Below are 24,749 nucleotides of genomic sequence, written 5' to 3' on the forward strand. Positions count from 1 at the left end.
ACCGCAGCAGAGCTGACACTGGAAACCAGATAAGCCTTTGGTATGGGGGCTGTTAGTAGCAGGCCTGGCCTACTGGATGGCTCTAGCACTCCTGGCCCCAGTTATGACCATCAAAATCCTCTCTTGATAACTGCCAAAAATTGTCTCAACACTGCCAAAACACCCCTGGGAGCCAGGGGAAGGTAAAACCATCTGCAGTTGAGAGTTAAGCACTGCTTTATACCTAACGGAATTTAATGAAAGCTATATTAATCTGCTCAGGCTACTATAACAAAATACCGTAGACTTGGTGGTTTAAAGAACACAAACATATTTTGTCACAGTTCTGGAAGCTAGAAGTCCAAGACCAAGGTTCTGGACAATTTGGTTTTCAGTGAGAGTTCTATTCCTGGCTTGCAGTCACCTTATTATTTCCTCACGTAGCCTTTCCTTGGTGCATGCGTGCATAGAGAGCACTCTCACTGGTGTCTCTTATTAAAACATTAATCCTTTCAGATCAGGGCCCCACATTTAGGACCTTAACCTTAACTATTTGCTTAGAGGTCTGGTCTCATCTCCAAATATAGCCACACCGAGACAGGGCTTCAACATATGAATTTAGAGAGAGATGAGCATTCAGTTAGTAAAAGAGGCAAGCATAATTTTAAAACAGCTAACCTAAATTTATGTGTTAGTAGCTTTAAATATTTTCATTCTTACATTTAAATGGTAGAATTCTTTATTCCGGAAATTTCCTCAAACATAAGATAACAGGTTTGTACTATAACACATGACTAGAATTTGGCAAAATTAAAAGGAATACCACCCCAACACATGACTCTAAAGGGGTGGTATTCCTTTTAATTTTGCCGAATTCTAGTAGCTGCAGCTTCTAAAAACTTTCAAAGTATGAAGATGTGAGTTTTCCTATTTGTTTGTTTGGGTTTTAAATGAAATTATTTTATTTAAAATAAAAACAAAGACTATAGTATATAAAAGACTAAATACATTCTGAAATCATATAAGTCATATCAATCAATCCACTTGTTAACTGGAATACTGAAGATGCTGATTTTTTTTTTTAAGGACAAGCCACATTTTCTTGATTTTATTTCCCCACAAAGTCTTTTCAGAAAAACTGCAAGCTAGACACATACTCTCTCCTTTGAAAAAGAAGTTATTGAGAAAGATAAATTAAGTAGCCAAAGAACCCAGAAAAGTATTTCTGACTGCCACCTGGAATTCTGGAGGACCCATTGCATAGTGTTGTTTTTAATCATATGAAAATGAATGCTGCTACTGCTGCTGCTAAGTTGCTTCAGTCGTGTCCAACTCTGTGCGACCCCATAGACGGCAGCCCACCAGGCTCCCCCGTCTCTGGGATTCTCCAGGCAAGAACACTGGAGTGGGGTGCCATTTCCTTCTCCAAGGCATGAAAGTGAAAAGTGAAAGTGAAGTCGTTCAGTCATGTCCGACTCTTAGCGACCCCATGGACTGCAGCCTACCAGGCTCCTTCATCCATGGGATTTTCCAGGCAAGAGTACTCGTGTGGTTGCCATTGCCTTCTCCAATGAAAATGAATACATGTGTACAAATGTACTTATGCATATACACACATATATATTCACCCCAATTGTATACCTATTTCCAAGAGCAGTGTATGTATTACAAACTCAAACTTTGCTTTTGCGGCAATTTTAAGAAACTTAAGATATTTGACTAAAATTTTTATTTCACGCTTTATTTGAAAAAACACAGGAGAACTTTTAGGAAGTCATGGAATAAAACCTAAAGGGGCGCAGAACTATTTTTAAGAAATTCCTAAAGTAGTCAAAGCAGATATCTTCATTTTTTTTGTTAGTCTCCAGGGGGATTTCACTGATTTGATGTTATCGTTTATTTGTTTTCTTTTGTTTTACAAATAGGATTCTATACTACATCTCAATGAGTTGACACCTGAACAACACAGGGAGTCTGGTAAAGGGGTGGTTGTTAGGGACACCAACCCCTCCCTCAACATAGTTGAAAGTCTGAATATAATCTTACAGTTGGCCCTTTTTATGGGTGGTTTGGCATCTGTAAATTAAAGCAGCTTCGGATATTGTGGTACTGTAGCAGTATGTATTGAAAAAAAATCCACGTATAAGTGCACCTACAAAATTCAAACCTATGTTGTTCAAGAGTCAACTACAGTATATACATTGTTAGTAAGTCAAAACCATCAATTTGCTATATTTAAATACTATGATATACTACACGATAAATAGATAATACTGACATATTAACAGGAATTTTTCTATTCATTTTTTATTCTCAAATATTATAACCCTCTAAGCCATATTATAAGTGCACCCTTGTACTTATTTCAGTTTTGCCACCTAAAAAGACAAGAAAATATTCTTTAAAACAAACACAATATCTGTTTTAATTTCCTCACTGGACTTTCAGGTAACACCAGAAACAAATGCTTAGCATCCCCCCAGAACATGAAGAAAGGAATCATTTCTCCTCCTATTTTTCTGGGAAATTAATCTCCAGTCTCCTAAACTTAACATGAAGTAAAATACAGCAACACTACATCAATACTTAAAGCTTAACTTTTTAGGTGTAAATTGCTATTTCTCCATCCAGTCAACATAAGGACAAGTGCTTGGAGCTTAGGCCAACATAAGAGCTGGGACAATTTTTTCCTACCAGTAAGAGAAAAAAGAGGCAAAAATCTATAAATGTATTTTCACTGAAATATTCTTAATTTCTTTATTACTACAGATCAAAAGTGTTTTCAAACAACAAACAATATAACGCAAATTTTTTTTTTCTTCCTTTTCCTGATCCCATAAAACGTTCATGTTCATATATACACTGTGGCTTAAAAACTACTAAGACTGTCAGTAAAACCAAAAAATATATAAACATACATACACATATAATCTACTGAGTTTCAATTTGTCATTTTACCATGGTTTGAAAGGACATAAAAGGATGTAACAGACTCTGTTTCTTGGGCATTACATTTTTTCTCACCCAAGTCTAATCTGACTTTAGGGAAGCAATTCTAGGTTAGACTTTCCTAGCTATTTCAAGAGGCCTCTCCAGCATTCAAATGTTCTAGGCACTATTTTGTAGAACATTCCTAAGTTTGATGACGACGACTCTTGGACATGAAAACCAAGAGTGACATTTACAAGACCCCAAAATATCCTCAATGCTGACGCAATAGCAACACACTTTAACTCAAACATCAGGATACTATGACTTTTTTCCCAGAGAACTCAGGAGCTTTAATTGCACAACTCCCATTAATCATCTTGAAAATGGCATAACTGAAACTCTACACGTCTAGATAAGTATTATGTAATTCATGAGAGTCGGGTTAGCTGCCTCTGAGGGGGCGGAGAAAGGGAGAAAGGCAACACATCACACACACATTCTCGTAACCAAAACACCACTCCTTTCTCCAGCAGCTTTTGTCTGGGAGAGATCAGATATACATACAACTGTGACAGCATCAGTTGTTATCAACACACAATTTCAGCTGACAGTCATCTGAAGAAATCTTAGCCTCCTCAGAGAGCCCACAAGGATCTTACATTTAGAGTTGCTTCTGTTAGGATGCTGTAAGAAGAAACAGTCTCACTTTTTCCCCCTGCTCCTGGCCTCCTCTATGCCACAGAGCCCCACAACAGTGTGCGGCCATCTATGAAGTGCTATAAAGGGTTTAGCTGGCACCTATTGTCTGTCACTATTCCACAGTCTTCCTGGGCTCCAAAGATGGGTCTGGCCAGCATCCCTGAGCCAAACCAGAGTCTCCATGACCTTGTGAAAGCCCAGTGACATTTGCTAGGTGCCAGTATCATTAAACAGTCCAACATTCATTGGCTGCTTTTTTATGGCATCATAAAGTTGGAAATGCCAGATCACTATGTTTCTATTATTTTTTCAATCGCTTCATTATTTTTGCGGTACAGCAACTGCCAGACTTCTAAACTGTTTGTAGCAGAAACAATTCTGAAGTTTTATGGCATCCAAATCAGACACTCTTCAATCTTGGCTAATAATTAAAAGCATGAACATTTACATAATAAAATTTAGAGCTCTATTTGTAGTGCATGCCTTTCAATTGAGAAATACAAAATGTTTTACAAATAGTACCCGATTCATCATCCTACCATGATTAGGTGGATTACAGCATGGTTGTCTCTATTATATTTCTAGGGCTTTCCTGAGGGTAAAAAAGAGGTAAACTTCTTGAGTCAAACACACATAATTTTTTCCTTAACAATCCCTTAGGAGACTTGTTTAAGCAGTTCTTTATAGATCTATTTGAGAGTTCCTAGTGCACTGATAAAGCAAAAGCTCTCCATCTTTAAATACCTTTTCAAATGGGAAGGAGAGAGGTTCTCGCTCAAGGACACATAACTAAACACAGACAGTCTAACCACAAAGTTAGTGCTCTTCACCATTACGTTAGAGGTATGTATTTGTACCAACGACCACTTGATCACTGTTCCATGTGCCTGCTTTTCTAAACACTGCTCACACTAAAAACATATATGACTTTATCCAGAATAGGTCAGAACCAATGAAAGCTTCAACCCCCTTGAATTCTACAAAAGGAAAAGATGTTTTGCAGTATAAGAAACTAATTTTATCTTTACAGTTAAATTTATTTTTAATTGAAGAATAATTGCTCTACAATATTGTGTTGGTTTCTGCCAAACATCAACGTGAACAGCCATAGGTATACCTATGTCTAAGCAACTAAATTTTGAGAAGACTACTCTAATAGTATTTCCAACGTGTCATGGAAAAAAAATTAAGATTCTCTTATAAATTTCACTTTCTCTGAAAACTAAAAAGAAAACAACTGTACACCAAAAAATTAAACTCTTGCTTCACATCATCCATTTCAACAAGAGTCCCAGTGAGGCAAGAGGTTCTTAGACTTTCTATGGATTCCACTAACCTGGCCTCTGTGATTTAGACAGATCACATGTAAAGAAAAGCTGATTTTGTATAAGAAGAGAGGATCCATTTTATATATATATATATATATATATATATATATATATATGCATATATTAAAAGTGAAAAATAAAGTTAGGTAATAATACAAAGAGGTTTTAAGGGGTAAGATTTTCATCCAGCAATTTAAAGAAACTAAAGGAAATCAAAGAGGTAAAACATTTTGGTGAAGTCAGCTGGAGAACACACCATTACTTGGTATTTATATGAAGGATTTATTTATTTTATTCTAGATCCTATATGCCCACAAATACAGGAAAGCAAACCCTGTTTTTACATCTCTAAAATGGTAACATTTATTTTTAGTTACGATAAACCTTAAATTATAAAAAACCTCTGGGATTCCCTAACTGAAAACAATGTCACTAGCTTCCTGACCTCATAGATTCCGCCTCAAGTCCAGCCATTAAATGCTACTGCTTCACATAAACAATGAAGCAAAAGTGAGGTGACAAAGGCCCTCATTACTGCTGACCACGGTCTCCTTCAGGCAGATCAACTTTGCACTTGAACAACATGTGCTCGATGCCACTGCCTCAGTCCCTGTGGGGAAAGCACTCCACCCACCCCCTCTCCCCGCCCAGCATCCCCATGACAATTTGCTAAAACTGTGCACAGCCATCAGCTCCCCCTCAGACTTCAGGCTGCATCAAGAAGCAAGACGATTGGCTCCTGGGCGCAGAATACGTCTCTATTGGATGCTGACTGCGGTAGCACAGGCAGCAGGATGAAAAAAAAAAAGCTCTTGAGGTAAAAAAGCAGTATTACAACACAGGTTATCTGAGCCTCTCTCCTCCTCTGCCCCCACCCCCACCCCTAGAGACTGTCACTGGCTTTCTCTGGCAGGTTTCCAAACATCTAAAAGAGTAACCATCAACAAAAGTTACTTAAAAATTATTGCTGGGAATAAAACTGGAAAGTCTCTGAATTTAGAGAAATCATTCATTATATTTCTACTATCCTCGAATAGTTCTCTGGCAAATGATCCATTGTAACAATACATACATAAATAAAAAAGATGCCTATGAACTAAGGAACTCTTTCAGAACATCTGTAAGATGAGTTTCTAAGGCAGAAGGGTACTGAAGTCGTGACTTAAACTTCAGCCTTTGAAAAGCTTAATCATTACAAGGTGCTTGTTCTAAACAGCAATCAGAAGCTGCGGAGATATTCTGAAGTGCTTATTTAAGATGAAAAGTACGGAGATGTTGAGCCTCACGGGAATGCCAGCCATGGCAACACTGTTTTATAATAAGCCAGAATGTGAACGTAAGAGGGAAAAGCACAGGCGGCTGTCACATGATGTTTTTCTTCTGCTATCACATCATCAACATTTAGGCTGAAAGCCCAGATCTTCTAAACACCGGGCTTGGGTGCATTAAGTGAGTAAAGCAACGTTATCTGTGAATCTGACACTGTCCACCTCTGGCTACAGCAGGTGGTTGTTAGTAGATATAGTCATTTCACGTTCCTTGGCACTTTGCACATGTCTGTCTTCCTCCCAAGAGGGTCATAGGGCTTTACTGTGAATTAATTACATGTCTTCCTCCCATGCCGGCTGCCTCCAGAAGGGGGCTGTGCCTCAGCCTTGTGCCCCCAGCCCAGTCCAGGTCAACACGCCCAAGAAATGTTTGCCGAGTGAATCAGTCCTGACTTTATTTCAGAATATAAAGTATTTTGTCCAAAGTAGAGAAATATAGTATGATATCACTTACACGTGGAAGCTAAAAAAAATAAACGATACAAATGAACTTATTTACAAAACAGAAACAGACTAACAGACTTAGAGAAGGAACTTCTAGTTACCAGAGGGGAAGGATGGGGAAGGAATAGTTAGGGAGATTCAGATAGATATGTACTCATTGCTGTATTTTAAATGGATAACCAACAAGGACCTACTATATATAGCACAACTCTGTTCAATATTACGTAACAACCTAAATGGGAAAAGAATTTGAAGAAGAACTGATACATGTGTGTAGAACTGAATCACTTTGCTGTACATCTGAAACTAACACAACATTGCTAATCAACTATAAATAAGTTTACATTAAAAAATCCTTCAGACACAAAAAAAGAAAGGAAAAACAAACAAACAAACAAAAGCGAAAACCAAAGAAATTAACACTCTAAATCAATCCATTTAGAAAAAAGTGAAAATGTTAGTCACTCAGTTGTGTCTGACTCTTTGCGACCCTATGGACCATACAGCCTGCCAGGCTCCTCTGTCCATGGGATTTCCCAGGCAAGAATACTGGAGAGGGTAGCCATTCCCTTCTCCAGGGTATCTTCCCAACCCAGGATCAAACCTGGGTCTCCTGCATAGAAGGCAGATTCTTTACCATCTGAGCTATCAGGGAAGCCCATACTTCAGCTAAATATATATATATATATAAATCTTCTTTCAATAAAGTAGTTCTCAAAAACATTCCTTCTGCATCTTCACCCAAACTTCTACATCTTCACCCAATTAACTCACACCCTATGGCCCTGTTTTCTTTCAATTCTATTCTCCTTTCCCCCTCGTCTCATTTGCTCCATTTTCTAGTAACTTACTATTAATACAATACCATCATCCAAACACAAGTCTGTACTTTGCTCCGACCCAAAGAAACAATATGGCCCTTTGTCGGACTTCTCTGCGCCTTTAGTGTGAAAGCTCCTCCTCTGCAGGCCTTGGCGATCTGCACACAGAAACCATCCCAGGAACCATCCCAGGATGTGATGTAAAAGAGTAGTAGAGCCCCAGCCTCAATGGTTACGATCACGTGAACTGGAATCACAAGGCTGTTGGTTCTAAAGCCAACTTTGGTATTTATTAGCAGTAAGACTGAGTAAATTACTCAACCTCACTCTACTTAAACTTCCTCTTTTATAAAACAAGAAGAATACCATCCTAGGGATAATGTGACAGATAAGAGCACAGTATAAAAGCCTCTGATTAGGCGCTGGTACTCGGTGACCAGACAGCCCTGAGTCCCTTTCCCATACCCAGAACATTCTTCACATCCCTGGAATCATGCAACCCCCAATTCCCCTCACACATGCTGGAAAGCATTCCTTCTCCTTTTCCTTCAACCTCTGTTTTGACAGAGTCCTTCAGCTCACGGTCAAGTTAGAATCTCTTTGAATGAACTAACTCCCACAAGCCTCCAGTGGCTAAGGATGGCAAATGTTCAGTCCAGGGGGGACAAAACCACTTCTTTAGGAGCCAGGAAGCCCTGGCTTCAGTGTGGCTCTGTCAGCCACCAACGCTGGCCTCAGGTAGGTGCTCGCCTCCAAGCCTGCACAGTGCCTTCATTTGTGAAACTGCATCCAAGGAACTTAACTCCCAAGTGACTGTGAGAAAGCTTCCCCCATGCCCAAGGACAAATCAACCAATGCTCATTTCTCTGACCATTAGGAAACTATTTTAACAGGGATTGATAAAAACACAGAATCATTTTCTTAGGTTCAATCTGATGATGAGAGATGACCCTTTTCAAATGTCCCTTTCCGTGGCATTTTCTCTTTCCTTTTCCCTTCCTTCCTCCTCACCACTTTCTTGCCAGGTAGGATAAACTCACAGTGGTGAATTCAGCATCTGTCAAATTGTATCACAGGTAATTTTTACAAGTCTGTCTATCCCTCGAGATTAAGAAGTTGTTAAAAACAGGCTGAAATCTAAGCATTTTCAGTACGTTTGCAGAATGAATAAGCAATTTAGGAGGCAAGAAGGACATTTTGGTGTCCAAATCACCACACTACTGAGACACCACTGTTTAAGTTTTAAGCCAGTGGTCCTTAATCATGGTGTGCATGCGTGCTAGGTAGCTTCAGTCGTGTTTGACTCTTTATGACACTGTGGACCACAGTCCGCCAGGCTCCCCTGTCCGTGGGGCTCTCCAGACAAGAATACTGGAGTTGGTTGCCATGCCCTCCTCCAGGAGATCTTCTCAACCTAGAGATCTAACCTTCATCTCTGTGTCTCCTGAATTGGCAGGCAGGTTCTTTACCACTAGCAACATCTGGAAAGCCCTTAATCATGACAAATTAAAAATTCCTATGCCCAGCCTCCATCCCCAGAAATTCTGATTTAATTGATTTTGGCTGGGTCCCAGGAAAGCTCTCAGACAGTTCTAATGGCTGCTACTCTGAGGACCATTGGTGAACCTCTATCTACTAATACACATTCTCATTTACACATCCATCACAATCCTTTCCACAGGTCTTTTAAAACCAGTGTTTGCCAATGACTTCAAGATAACAGCTAATGTTATCTGCCTGTTAACTGATACTTGTGTTCCTGCACTGTCTCCTCACAGCTCCTTTCCTAGACAGTGGGAGAAAGGGTGTTCGGGGCAAAGGTGGACACAAAAAGAGCAACTGCCTTGTGTTCCCTTGGGCATATCATCTTGGGCGTACATGCAGGCAAAAGAGAAAGCACAATGGAACAACTGATTCATTGTCTCCTATCTAACCTGAAAAATAAGCTAGAAGATAGGAAATGAATGGATGAGGCAAAAAAGTAAAATAAGTGGCCTTGCCTAAAATATGCTTCATACCAAGCCTTAATATCTTCTAGAAAAACTAATTTATTTATTGATCCACCATTTATCTACTTGGTGAAACCACTCGTGTACTGAGTGCTGCAGGGCACAGGAGACAGAAAATGAATCAGACACACAGTCTACTCAGGGAAATAAAGCAGGCACATAAAAAGCGCAAATATACAGAAAGAAGACAAAAAGCATCGTAACAGGCATTCAGATGAAGAGTTCTTACAATTTCAAGGAAAACGAGAAAGATTCCACTTAGAAAAGTCAGATAATAGCTTTGAACAAGAGAGACAATTTTATACATGATGAGTTAGAAAAGATATTCAGGTAGAGGGAATAGCACAATTGAAGCATCAGTAACAAGTAATAAATCTGTAATAAGAGTCATGGGAAATAAAGTTTGCAAAGTGAGTCCAGCTTGGGGACCCTTTTAAAAACTGAGTTAAAGATTGTCTACTTCCTCCTACAGGCTAGAGAGAGTCTCTGAAGGGGACCAAGGATGACGTTGGCAAAACTGTGTTTCATGAATTCATCCGACAGGAGCTAAGGGGGCCTGATATGGCTGAAAGCCTAGGGAAAGAAGACCAAATTAAGTAATTATTTTAATAGTCCAGACAACACAGACCTACCCATTCTCCAGATCATCATCCCATCTTTTCCACAGTCCCCACCCCACACCATCCTAATGCACACTCATTCTCTCTCCCTCCTCCTCTCTCTCCCAGCCATATCAAACTAAACTGCATTCAGTCCCTTGGGCAAGATGTTACTTTGTCCACGTAGATCCAGTTATTCAAATACTTCACCCTCCCCTCATCTTTTCTGTTTGGCCTGGCTGATTTCTAGTCAGTTAGACTCCAGTTAAATGTCACCACCTCCAGGAAGTTCTTTAAACTTCAAGTCTTTGTTTAATGCTCTTTCAGTTGGCTCCAGAGCATTCATTACACTTTATCATAATCACTTGGCAGTTGCCCTTGTCTTTCACTAGATCAGGAATGAGGGTAGAAACCACGACTGTCTATTTTTCAGCTGTACTCCCAAAACAAGAACATCTAGGATAGTGATGGGCTCATAATAGGTATTAACTCACTGAATGAGCAAAGAAATACAGGAGTATCATGAAGTAGAATATATAGTAAATAATATACATGTGTGCTTAGTTGCTCCGTCATGTTGGACTCTCTTGAGACCCCATGGACTGTAGCCCACCAGCCTTCTCTGTTCATGGGATTTTCTAGGCAGGAATGCTGGAACAGGTTGCCATTTCCTTCTCCAGGGGATTTTCCTGACCTAGGGATTGAACCCCGGAGAAGGCAATGGCACCCCACTCCAGTACTCTTGCCTGGAAAATCCCATGGATGAAGGAGCCTGGTAGGCTGCAGTCCATGGGGTCGCTAAGAGTAGGACACGACTGAGTGACTTCACTTTCACTTTTCACTTTCATGCATTGGAGAAGGAAATGGCAGCCCACTCCAGTGTTCTTGCCTGGAGAATCCCAGGGACAGGGGAGCCTGGTGGGCTGCTGTCTATGGGGTCGCACAGAGTTGGATGCGACTGAAGCGACTTAGCAGCAGTAGCAGCAGCAGGGATTGAACCCACGTCTCCTACATTGGCATGTGGATTCTTTACCACTGAACTGCCTGGGAAGCCCAATATATGCATGATACATATATCTATATACACACATACACTGGACATGTAATATACATATATATATATGTTAAGTGTATGTCTAAATTCTAAAACACACCTAGAACAGTGCTTTTTCAAAATCTATTAATGTTTTGAAAATGTATTTATTGATTAGCTGCCACATTAGGCATGATTATTTTCCAATTTCTTGCTACTCAGTAGCAAATTTCAGATTCAATCATTAGGCCATTACTTTATTTCATGGCTTCCTTCATTCCCAGATAGAAACTAGACTCTATACTATAGTCACATCAGAAAAGAGTAAATAATAATCGAAATCAGAATTACTCAGATTGGAAAATGTCAAGAAGTTAGGTATGCTCAGTCACTCAGCTGTGTCCTACTCTTTGCAACCCCATGGACTGTAGCCTACCAGGCTCCTCTGTCCATGGAATTCTCCAGGCAATAATACTGAGTGGGATGCCATTTCTTTCTCCAGGGGATCTTCCCAATCCAGGGATCGAACCCATGTCTCCTGCATTGGCAGGTGGATTCTTTACCACTGCAACACCTGGGAGGCCCAATAGCCTAGCTTGGCAAAGATTTTGAGGCATTCATTGCTCATGGGATTACTAATAAAATGAAACAAAAAATGTGGGTTTTTCCCACAACTGTTTTAACAGTTGTTAGAATAGCAAAAAAAAAAAAAAAAAAAAAAAAAGCAGCTGATAATCAAATGGACTGATTACACAAACAAAAAGTAACTCCTTCTAAAATCAGTACTCTATGTTATAAGCTGCCAGAGTTTTGCTAAAGCGTATTGGCTTATGTGGGGTGGGGGACAGGTGCCCCAGACTCCACAGAAGTGAGTCAATGACGTTACCAGAGCACGTGGAACACACAGCAGGAAAAGATTTACAATGTATTAGTCAATGAGTTTATTTTAGGGAAGATTAAATAGAGAACTATGTAAGGACCAAGAAATACTTTAAATAGATTCAAGCAAAAGTTTACAAGTTATCAGTAGCCTTACTGTTTATGCCTAAAACATGTTATCAATCATGAGTCTGAGCATTGCTCAGAATGTCAAGGTTCTTATCGCCAAGATTTTCTGAAGTGAAGAAACTTTCAGATGACATCATTCATTTTGAACAGTCTTGCCAACGACTTATTGTAGCTTTACTTTCTGTTATTTCTCCTTATGTTATTTCCAGTAATAGTCAAAACCATGTTATACCTTCTGTGTTTTTCTTTAACATTTAATTATTATGGGTCTACTATGTAAAAGCATTTCTTAATTTAACTGCTCACACAAATGTACAGATGGTTCATAGTTCATTAAAATAAGCAGGTAATCCCCAAACTTTCTTTCTGAGAACTTTAACCTACATCTTTCTTTTATCTCCTTGCCTATCAAAAAAAAAAAAGAAAAGGTGGAGTGGGACCAACCATAGATCATAATACAGAGTATGTGTCAGAAAACAAATAATGAATACTATGAAGTGTCCTGTTATACCAAGGGGGACCAAGTGCAAAGGAAAAAAAAGATCAGGAGCGAAGCACTTTTTGGGAGCAATTCAATCAACTCACAATGACCCCAGGAGTATCGGGCATTAATTTCATTAGTCTGATGTGGAAATTAAAGTCCACCGAAGTTTCATGACTTGCCCAAGATCACAGAAAGAGCAAATAAAATGTAAATCCAGGTCTGCTACCAAGTCTAAGGATTATGTCCTTTATAGCAGACTTGGCTCCTCAGGAATCCAAAAAGCCACGAGGTTCTGCTAAGTAAAACAGCAGCAAGCAATGCCACCCAAGTGGGAACTTCAGGCCATTATAAAGACAGTAGATTAAAAAAAAAAAAGACAGTAGATAAACTAACCTGGCTGGTATTGAAGGCTTTGTTCAGGAGAGGTAAAGTGAGAGAGTTAAGGCAAAGTTAAGTGGAAATAACAAAGTTAAGTGGAAGTAACTTAACAAAGTTAAGTGGAAGCCTGGTTAAGAAATCTACAAAAAAGCCAAGATAACCCATCCACCAAGTACCTTTGCTGAGACCCGCCTGAATTTCAGGAAGACCCTGCATAGTGAAAATGGCCTATGTCATAAGGATATAGAAAGACTGCACTCATTAAGTCCAAGTGGTGACTGTTGGGTACATGGTTTGTAACAACACAAGACAAAACATTTGCACTAAACTGTTCGAGTGGGCTAGAACATCAAGTTAGGACACAAATGTGAAAGACTGCTGCTGCTGCTGCTAAGTTGCGTCAGTCGTGTCTGACTCTGTGCGACCCCATAGACGGCAGCCCACCAGGCTCCGCCATCCCTGGGATTCTCCACGCAAGAACACTGGAGTGGGTTGCCATTTCCTTCTCCAATGCATGAAAGCGAAAAGGGAAAGTGAAGTCGCTCAGTCGTGTCCGACTCTCCGCGACCCCATGGACTGTAGCCCACCAGGCTCTTCCTTCCATGGGATTTTCCAGGCAAGAGTACTGGAGTAGGGTGCCATTGCCTTCTCCGATGTGAAAGACAGTACAGACCAAAGTGGCGAAGAATAGAAACTGGACTTAAATGATCATCAAGACTATTATTTGATAGTCGAGTTCAAAATAATTTATATTACCCTATGAAGAAATGAAACTGTACTAAGTCACTCTATTAACCCTGAAGAAATAAGAAGTCTGCTTTGCAGCCTTAGATTTATGAAAATAAAACATTTCTCACAAAATAAAAACTATTACTTACCCACATTTTTTTTTTAAATTATGAACATAAGAGTTAAATACAAGGTAAGGAAATTAAATGAATAATGAAGGGAAGAAAGTTTGCCATTTATTGTCTATGCTCTTGCAAACAGGGCAGTGGGCATAACCAACTAAAGCCCTGGCAGAGCTAGGCTCCATCTGTTTATTCTCTTCACAGCACTAGTCATACCTGCAATCATGTTGCTTATTTATGTGTTTCCTTATTCACTGACAAACACGCTAGGGAAACAAGATCCATGAAGGCAGGGCCTTGCCTCCCTGAGCCTGGAGTGAGTCAGAGTGCTGAATAAAGGAAAGACTAGATCTCCCATAGTCCTCCCCACAATTACATGATGGGAGTACTGGAATCTCCACCTCCACCTATTTCATGCTGATGAGGATTCAGAGATCCTGTGATATTAAATAAGTTGTACAAAGTCACAGAACAATTAAAGCAACAGAGACTCATCTGCCTGATTCATATGTACTATATAAACATATTTGGCCAGCTATGTTTAGAACTAAGACAATATCAAGTTCAAATTTAAATAGTCAGTGGTATTTAAAATGAAGCAGTGAAAAAAACAATCTTTAGAGGACTCTTTTCACTGGATGTAAGTACAAACAGATTTCTTCTAACTGTCACCACAGTATGTATTTAGTTACACTATGGATTTCACACAAATTAATATGACATTTTGCAAATCATAAACAAAGCTGTCTCTGTTGACCTTTGGGAAAAACTCAATTTTGCTCCAAAGTATTTGTGTTACCACTACAAAGGTCTCAGTGGTTCTCACTTTGGAGAAAATTATGAAGAAAATCTAGCTGATAATCTTGGTTTTTAAAAGCTGTAGGTTCATCTTCTAAACACATGTAGGATGAACTGAATGTCAGTGTTAAAAATAGATTCACACTAAATTGGTTACTCTCAATAACTGTTAGAAAAGCTCTATAAATTAGACACCATTTTCCATTGAAATTCTTAGAAAAATTATTTAAAATAATTTCATACCTCCTATTATAAGGGATAATACCCATAAGGGCTAAGAAATGACTCTTTTAAGAAAAGAGCTATATTTAATATTCAAATTCACTGTGCCAATGACTGCATATACATTGGAAAGGAAACTATATGCACAATTTTGCTAATATACTATTTTTATAGTATTAATAAATATACATTGGGTGTCTATTAACCTATCATACCAGATGACACAGGGTAGAAGAAAGACAAAATGTAATACTAATTAGTAAAAAGAATTGGATGGAGGAGAAATGAGTGGAAGCTAATTTCAAGGCAAGCATCCTTAAGAAGAGATATAAATAAAGTTGGGCTAAAATGGTTGAAGGACATTCTCTCAACCCTGATAGGATTCATGCTCTACCTCCCCATTCATTCTCTTGCGAAGGTAAGTCATCGGTGGCTTTCTTACCTACTAGTTCACTAGGATTCCAGAGACTTCTGGCTCACTGCCACCATTTCGTGGCAGTTAAAATCTCAGAAAATGAAAGGGCTACAACTACTATGCCCATTAAAAGTATGGTGAGTTGCCTCCATGTTTCGGTCATTGTAAGCAGCACTGCTGTGGACACTGACATACCACCTGAATGTCCAACAAGAGATGAATGGATAAAGAAGATGTGTGAATACACACATGATGCATAAACAATGGAATATTACTTGGCCATAAAACAGAATGAAATAATGCTGTTTGCAGCAACAAGGATGGACCTAGAGATTATCATACTACGTAAAGTCAGAAAGAAAAATATCATATGATATCACTTCTATGTGGAGTCTAAAAAAATTGATACAAATGAACTTCTTTATGAAACAGACTCACAGATGTAGAAAACAAACATGGTTACCAAATGAGGAGGGGTGAAGGACTAAATTAGAAACTTGGGATTAACAGATACACACTACTATAAATGAAATAAACAACAAGATCTTCCTTGTTACAACACAGGGAACTATATTCAATATCCTGCAATAATCTATAATGGTAAATTATAGAAAAAGAATACATATATATACACATATATATGTGTGTGTGTATATATATATATATAAAACTGAATCACTTTGCTATATACCAGAAGCAGTGTATATCAACTATAATTTGAAAAAAATAAAAAAGGAAACAGGGAACAGAACAGCACTCTGGAACCTGGAATCAGTTCTGGATATCAAAAACTCCTCTAGGATAGATAAGATTGTAGCCACAAAATAATTTGTGATTCTAAGCTGCATAACAGATTTAAAAGCCACGCAAGGGCCATAAGCACTTTCTATGTGAATTCTAGGGGGAATGCATGTTGTTCCCTTCTCAGACCTCAGAGGTACGCAGGCACAAGTGGAAAAGGGATTTGAGGGAGCCATGACCTAAGACGGGGAGATGGCCGAGTAAGTGTTAGGTGGGAAGGACAGGAATGTTTATATAGAGGAGTTATATTATCTTCTTGCAGCATCTAAGCAAGTGATGCAAATTCTTTTTAGGAGGGAGGTATCATCAAAGAGATAAGATAGGACCAGTCTAGAACTTAGGACCTAAGACAATAAATTATATACCACATTAACATGCTAGAAAATTCAACAGACCATCTGTGAAGGCATGTTTCCTGTTAAAAACATAAAAAAAGGGGGCTTTGGGATTTTCTACTCAGATGAATTTCAGGAATATTTTTGCATCTTTTAAGAAGTTTCCCTTACTTTACCACAAAAAAGTGAGAGTAGCTCCCTTTCAGAAGAACGTGACGGTATTGGCAGAGCACTGAAGTATTCTGAAAGGCTACTTTTATAATGTATGTTCTTTCTTCATGTGTATTTTTCCCACCCTGAGATGACAGCTCACCCAATTAAGGCTATTATATAACTGTGCCCCAAATAGAAGGGAATCAGTTAAGAAGAAATGCTAAAAAAAAGATATATTATTCAAAAATTAAAGATTAACACTTCAAATGTTTTTTATTTCTTGTTGCTACTTAACAAAAACAGAAATTCTGGGGCAGTTGTTTATTCAAAGAGGCAGAAGTAGGAGAAGTATGCCAATTTTCAAAAGCATTCCATTCATTTTTGGAGTTTTGAAATAGCACACGAAATGTAAATATGTACAAAAGGCTCAATTTGTTGAACTCTGTCCCCATTAACACCACTGCATTGGGTCTCATATCAATTTTAGCTCTCAGAAAGATGCTCTGAAATTTTTAACAGAAGCATTACGGAACAATAAGAAGTGAATTACATATTCATATGAATACAGTATCATTCAAGTATTTTAAAAATTTAAGGCCTATCTTTAGGAACCTCTTGTTGATATCTCTGTTTATGTTGCATCATATGAAGAAAAAAGAAGTCTTTATGCCGGTACTTGCTAGTTATACATCTCAACTGCCTCTCCATAATATAAATTTCCCTTTCCAAAATGACAAGACTTAATGATGTTTCCTATACTTATAACCCATGTTCAATAGAAGAAACTCAAAAATAGTTTGCGATTCATTCAAATGACAGAAGCTTAAGAGAATGCCAATACTTTATTACGAATTCCTTGAAAACTCAGCCTTTCCCACCAAAGTAAAATTGGAAAGCATTCCTAAGAATGTTTAAATGGGCTTCCCTGTGACTTGGAGTAGGAGGGGGAGAGACACACAGATAGGCATGCCTGAGGCAAATGTGTTACTTCTCACTGCTACCAATTTGGATGTCAGCACTTCAGTAATCAAATCTGATTTTTTCATCTCTCACATACATTCTGTTTTTCATCTTGAATTATGCCAAGGTGTTTAGTACAGGAAGCAGCACTGCAGTAATGCCTGGCATATGTTTAGCAAAATGCTGTGCAAACAAAACCATTGCAGGCAGAAGGTAGACGCACCAAGGATAAGGAAATACACAAAATGAAGCCCCCCAATATGGTTAGCTTTCCTCCCCCAAAAGTCTTCTGGAGCTGTAAGAGGCATTTGACTTCCCCATGTGATTTTCAGGCAAGTTGTATGAACCAAGTTTGCAAATCCTAATGATAAGGTCAGAAGGAAGGTGTACAGGTATAAGAAACTGGAAGAAAAAATGGAAATGTGGGACAGTCAGGAATGTGACGGGCAATGTCAGAAATCTGTGAAGGGTAGCTGAAGCAGTTACATAACACATCTGCTCCTAGCTGTGAAGACTTCACACTTCAATCTTGGGGCTGTCATTATCCATTCTAGGAAAGGTTTAAATTTCTCTAAGAAAGATCACCTTTATGTATAATATTATATGGTGAAGTTCCTTTAAAAATGATAAAGGATACAGACAGTGTTTCAAAGTGGGAGTGGGCCTCAGTTCATTGTTTTGGTAAGGAGAGCCATTCTACAAAGTGCTCTGCCTCTCCAGACTGCAGGATAAGAGCATTCTTGTCTGTGTCCTATAGACATACCCTTCCCAAATCAAGTATCCCAGTATTCATGTTCCTGCTACTTGGGGGTGCTTCTCCACTACAAGAATGAAGGTATGGCATTTTATTTCCAAAAACGTGATCTCAAACTGATTAACATTTGTGTGTTTGAGTGTATCTAGAAAGAGAGATACATATAAGAGAAGTGAAGATATATATATACACACACACACACACACTCACATATATATATATATGGGTATGTGTATGGGTATGTGTATATACAGGGAGACCCATATCCACATATACAAAACGGCATATATGGAGATTAAAATCCCTTTCAAGATCTATGAAATACTTCAAGTGAACTTGGAAGGACTGAATAAAAGTAAATTAGTCTCTAAACAACAACAAAAGTGTTAGTCGTTTAGTTGTGTCCAACTCTTTGTGACCACAGGGACTGTAGCCCACCAGCCTCCTCTGTCCATGGAATTCTCCAGGCAAAAACACTGGAGTAGGTAGCCATTCCCTTTTCCAGGGGATCTTCCCAACCCAGGAATTCCAGCTCTAACTTTCAACTGGTAGGTCCTAGAACCAGAATCACTGGCGTTTTCCCAGAAAATTCTGTGTCTCCTCTGTCCTACCATTTCCCATAGAGTATCTAGTTATATATCTTCAAAGTCATAAACCCTGGACTGGCTGCAAGTAGGCAGACCTAAGAACTGAACTGCAAATCAGAAGCACTCGTGACCAAGACAGATGCTCTTAGTATAGGAATTGAAAGGCAACAGAAGAATATTCCTTCATTCAATTATGAGACTGGGACTTCTGGATTAAAAGAGCTGAAGATCTGAAAATGATAACTAATCTTTGTTAGATTTCTTCTACTTTAAAAATTCTATTTGTACATCCCTGATAAGAAAAGACCTTTGATACTTCAAAGCATAACTGTGTCCTCTAGACCACTGTAAGTCCCCAAACATAGAAATGCCCCACTTCATCAGAGCCACTCTGTATGTGAAGTCAACAGGGACATACTGAGGTGGGTAGCCGATTGGGTATCCTCTCCAGCTGAGGCACCAAGCCCACTTAGGGCACAGTGACTTACAGTTCCTCCCAAGCATGAATACCAACAATTACATGTCATCAATCTTTGGGATTATTCCCAAATACTCAAACACTGTAAGAATATATAGGGTCTACTAAAATCCAGTTGGCCCATAAAACAGTGTTCAAGGCACATGGTTCAAAGAACTTGGCATCATACAGGGAGCTGTAGGCCACTTAATATCTATTTTTCTGTTTATGGAATGGCCTTGGTAGCTGATTTATCACTCTTTATATAAATTAATAATACTCTTTTCTTAGGTTACTAGAGACAAATGTGATACAGTCAAATCTATCCACAAAGCATGTATGTGTATATTTACACACATATTGTCACCCTGCTTATTTAATTTATATGCAGAGTACATCATGAGAAACGCTGGGCTGGAGGAAGCACAAGCTGGAATCAAGATTGCCGGGAGAAATAGCAATAACCTCAGATATGCAGATGACACCACCCTTATGGCAGAAAGTGAAGAGGAACTAAAAAGCCTCTTGATGAAAGTGAAAGTGGAGAGTGAAAAAGTTGGCTTAAAGCTCAACATTCAGAAAACAAAGATCATGGCATCCAGTCCCATCACTTCATGGCAAATAGATGGGGAAACAGTGGAAACGGTGGCTGACTTTATTTTTCTGGGCTCCAAAATCACTGCAGATGGTGATTGCAGCCATGAAATTAAAAGACACTTACTCCTTGGAAGGAAAGTTGTGACCAACCTAGACAGCATAGTAAAAAGCAGAGACGTTACTTTGTCAACAAAGGTCCGTCTAATCAAGGCTACGGTTTTTCTAGTGGTCATATATGGATGTGGGAGTTGGACTATAAAGAAAGCTGAGCGCCGAAGGATTGATGCTTTTGAACTGTGGTGTTGGAGAAGTCTCTTGAGAGTCCCTTGGACTGCAAGGAGATCCAACCAGTCCATTCTAAAGGAGATCAGTCCTGGGTGTTCATTGGAAGGAATGATGTTGAAGTTGAAACTCCAATACTTGGGCCACCTGATGCGAAGTGCTGACTCATTTGAAAAGACCCTGATGCTGGGAAAGATTAACGGCAGGAGGAGAAGGGGACAACAGAGGATGAGATGGTTGGATGGCATCACCGACTCAATGGACTTGAGTTTGGGTGGACTCTGGGAGGTGGTGATGGACAGGGAGGCCTGGCGTGCTGCGGTTCGGACACAACTGAGCGACTGAACTGAACTGACTATACATAAAGACAGACAGCAAACATTCCTAATTTGTTTCCTATATAAATGTAATTTACATTACATTACAAGAATCACAAGGCTCAGGGAACATATGGAGATTAGAAGGGCAGACTGGCACTTTAACAAGATAAGGCTGAACCATTCAGACATAAATGCTTTCTGAGACTTCTGAAGAAAAGAACAAAGTCATTTGTTAACCAAAAATGCAATAAGAACAAATTAAAGAGACAAAGATCGTACAGGAGAAAGGAACACTTTTACAGAAAATCTGCAATAATGGAGAATAATTAAAAAGAATGACTAAACATATTTTAGTTCTTGACTATATGAAGTCACAGCTTTGAAGGAGATACACAGTATCATTTACTCTTTACAAATTTTAATATTTAGAAGACAAATTTAATATTGTGAGTCTTCAATGTAGACAAGTTCTCTCTTTCCAAGGATTTGCTTTTGCTAGCTTTCGTTTAATAACAGTTTTCACAGTCAACACCAACTGCACTGGCGTCTTGAGCCTGGTGCAGGGTTATGCTACTGCAGTGATACAAAAATAGCAAAGCCAAAAAAAAAAAATACACAGCAGACTAGAATAGCTTTAAAAACTGAAGCTTTTGGATAAATCTCCCTGAAATAATTATAATAGATACAGCACCTGATCCTTTGCAATAAAATAGTTCTTCCTTTATTATATAATATTAAAATTACCTTAGGGATTCATATTTCTTTCTCTCTAGACCTATCAACTATTCAAGTTATACTGGGTCTCAGAAGAGTTCAAAATCCAAGCTGCATTGGCCTGCTGTGTCTGTTTACTTAATCTATTTTTATAACACTGCAGTAGTCGAATCCAACTTAGCAAATACCTGCTTCAAAATTCTGTACCACATTGATTCAAGAGATAAAATTTCTGAGAAGCAAGCTGCAAACTATGTTTGTTTCTAATAAATCAATCTACTCCATACACTTAAAGTCAAGGCCATAAGGAACCACAGATATACAGTTTTAAAAGTTTAAAACTAGCCCAAAAGGATTTAAATTTTTTTTTTCAAACTTTGTTTGTTCAGTCAGGTAAGATAGCTGACTACTTCAGCCATGTGAAATAACTCAAGTTGCTAGTCTTAGTTTGTAAGCCTGCGTGTCTGTACCAATCCTTGGCAGGTTTTTTGACACACGACGGAGTGTTGAGATAAATGTTATTATCTCTACAGCAACCTACTATGCAAGTATTGTTGCTGCTGTTTAGTCACTAAGTCATGTCCAACTCTCTGCGACCCTACGGACTGTAGCCCGCCAGACTCCTCTGTCCATGGGATGTTCCAGGCAAGAATACTGGAGTGGGTTGTCATTTCCTTCTCCAGGGAATCTTCCCGACCCAGGGCTTGAACCCGTGTTTCCTGCATGGCAGACAGATTCTTTACCATTGAGCCACCAGGGAAGCTCACATATATTATAGCTAAATCATTTAATAAAATAAATCTTGACCATGAGCATCTTCAATGCCAAAGAACAATGCCAAATCTAACTTTTACTTTGTGAGGCACTTTTAACAATTCAATGTACCCTAGAAAAATAAGCTTGAGAGTACTGACAGAATGGGATTTGCCAATTAAAAGTTGTTGCCATAGAAACAGGATTTAATACGTTCTATGAAAAAAAATGAACATGTTATGCTTTCTCTTCAGTCATTTCCATTTGAACATAAAATGTGAAAAACACAATTATAGAGTAGAATGTAGCTCCCTAAGGGAGCACCAAATGCATTCTCTTGTTCGTGAAAAAATAAAAGTTCTTTTTCTTAAGCAAAAATGAACACATACTCTGTTTTCTTGAGTTTTTCATAGGTTATTTGACTAATATATCATTTTAGTGTGCAGGATGATTTTTTTTTTCCCCCAAGAATGGAGCTTCCCCCCCTGCCTCCCGACAAGTACTCTACTAGATTTATATTTTCTGAAAGTCTTCAAACACTGTGCTCTTTGAAACATAACTTTAAAAATATCTTTTGAACTACTCAAGGGGAAGATCATTACAAAGGATCCTTTGACATTCTAAACACTCTAAATACCACATGTTAAAAAGTATTTTAAGTACATCATTGAATGTTCCTGACTGTTTACTCAGGGGATTAATATGGGTTAGACTCCAGCCAGATGACCATAACCAGCCACAGGATATAAAATAGTGAACTACTCTATCACTTTTATTACTGTTTTACTAACATAGTCCATGACAAGAATTCAGGACATAGTGCTATTAGTCTTCAGGTGGTGACCCACAAGATAAATATTAATGTTTTGTAGAAATTCTATCATGCAGTTCCCAGATGTATGCATTTCAATATCACTCTAAAAAGCAAGTGCCATTTAAAATTTGTCTTTTTTCCAAAGGATCAGTCTATCATGATGTGACTTGATTCATTATAAATAAAATGAAATCATCCTATGACTGATGAAAATTTTGAAGTATAATATATATTCCTTCATTAGTTGAGGGTAGAATGATCTTTATGTGGAAAAGACACTGAATAGACTATTTAATTAATGCATTAATACTGTTTACCATCGATTATCCAGAATTAGTATGATTTAATACCATGGAAATTGATGAAGATTTTAATTGAGTATACTTAAGATGTAAGAAAGTAGTTGTTAAGAAAGAGGAGGGTATTTTAATTATGAAAGACCTGAACTAAAACACTGAAAACTACATGAGAAGGACTTCCCTGGAGGTCCAATGCTTAAGACCTGGCGTTTCGAATCCTGGTCAGGGAGCTAGACCCCACATGCCATGAAGTTCAGCCAAGAAAATTTAAAAAAGAAAAAGAGAAAAATACATGAGAGTACTAGCCCTCTCAATTCCTTTCTTCCTCCTCTATGGGCATTCTCTCTGCCCTCAAAGGGAACTAGAGGATGTCTTAACTTATTTAAGGCAACAACGTCTTTTAAAGAACTTAACCTAAGAAAGGTCTAAATACAAGAAGGAGATACATTCTTGGGGAAAAAAAGCATGTATATATAAATTTACTACAATTCATTTTTAAAAAACCTTAAGTTGTTGGTCTTCCAAATTGCAACACAGATGCAGATCACATCTCAAAACTCCGTATTATTACCAAATAGAGTTCTCTTTCTGAGATTTCTACCAGAGATGTACAACCTCTCGTGCTTTACATGAAGTATAAATAATCCTGAATATTACACCATTGTTATTTGATATTCTTTTCAGGCCTAAAGAGTAGATAATAATTATCTAAATAAGTTCAAAGAGGACATGTCCAGTAAAGAGTCAAATCTGTAAGATAAACAGCTAGTCAACTGAGGACAACAGCCTATCTAATGGTTCAAAGTTTAGAATTACAAACTCCTGACAGCATTGGTTTATACAATTAGACATTTCCAAAGCAAGGCAAAAGAATGTTTGATCAAGCAAGAATGTCCTTTGCAGATTTAGATTTCAAGTTTGAAAACAAAAAGTTGGAAAGCAAGTATCATAACAAACTCCTCACCTGCCAGTGAATATTGCAAGTGACCTGCTTCAGTGCCTTTCTGCTTTGGTTTAGCAACTAGCACTGTATCAGGCTTGCCTGAGAGGATGCTCCATTACTAGGACCGAAATCTACTGTTTGGTTTCTATTTCTAAAATATGTTGTTTAGGGAATAATGACATGACATTTTAAGGTTTTTCAAATTGACAATGAAGTGTTATTCTTGTTAATGTAACTTTAAAAATCAATTTGAATTTAGTTTGCATTCTTTTCAGACTGTACCTTTCATTTTTTCTATTTTTCTATAATTCTGTAGCAAGACAAAAATCCAGCATCCTTGGGAATAAAGGATTATTTTATACACGAAAAAGACTGTTTTACAAGTTTTTAAAACGCCCTAAAAATAAATAAAAAGTGTAATGATTGGTACAGAGTCTCCTCCAAGAAATACTTCTTTCAGGCAGACTTTGCTATAGCCTACAGCCTTCACCACCCGCTCCCAAAAGTTACTTTTTTAGAATTAAACATTATAAACTTCTGTTGTACACTAAGCATATGAGGCCTGTAATCATTCGAATACAAATTATTTAAATTTTACATTTTAAAAACTAACATGAAAACATTCATCACTTTGTTACCGAAATAACTGAAAT

The 24,749-nt window shown here is 38.3% G+C and overlaps 1 protein-coding gene across 36 annotated transcripts in view; it reads right to left on the minus strand.

Annotated features, from left to right (window-relative positions):
- Positions 1–24,749, minus strand: part of MBNL1 (muscleblind like splicing regulator 1) — a 219,457-nt gene that overhangs the window by 47,619 nt on the left and 147,089 nt on the right. Inside the window, exon 1 of one of the 36 annotated variants that reach the window (XM_044945840.1) lies at positions 7,561–8,819. The exons of the other annotated variants lie outside the window; for them this stretch is intronic. The gene's annotated coding sequence lies outside the window, so the exon portion shown is untranslated. Of the gene's footprint in view, positions 1–7,560; positions 8,820–24,749 lie in introns of those variants that run through there. 36 annotated transcript variants of the gene reach the window in all.

This window comes from Bubalus bubalis, chromosome 1 (assembly GCF_019923935.1).
Source record: "Bubalus bubalis isolate 160015118507 breed Murrah chromosome 1, NDDB_SH_1, whole genome shotgun sequence".
Taxonomy (NCBI): domain Eukaryota; kingdom Metazoa; phylum Chordata; class Mammalia; order Artiodactyla; family Bovidae; genus Bubalus; species Bubalus bubalis.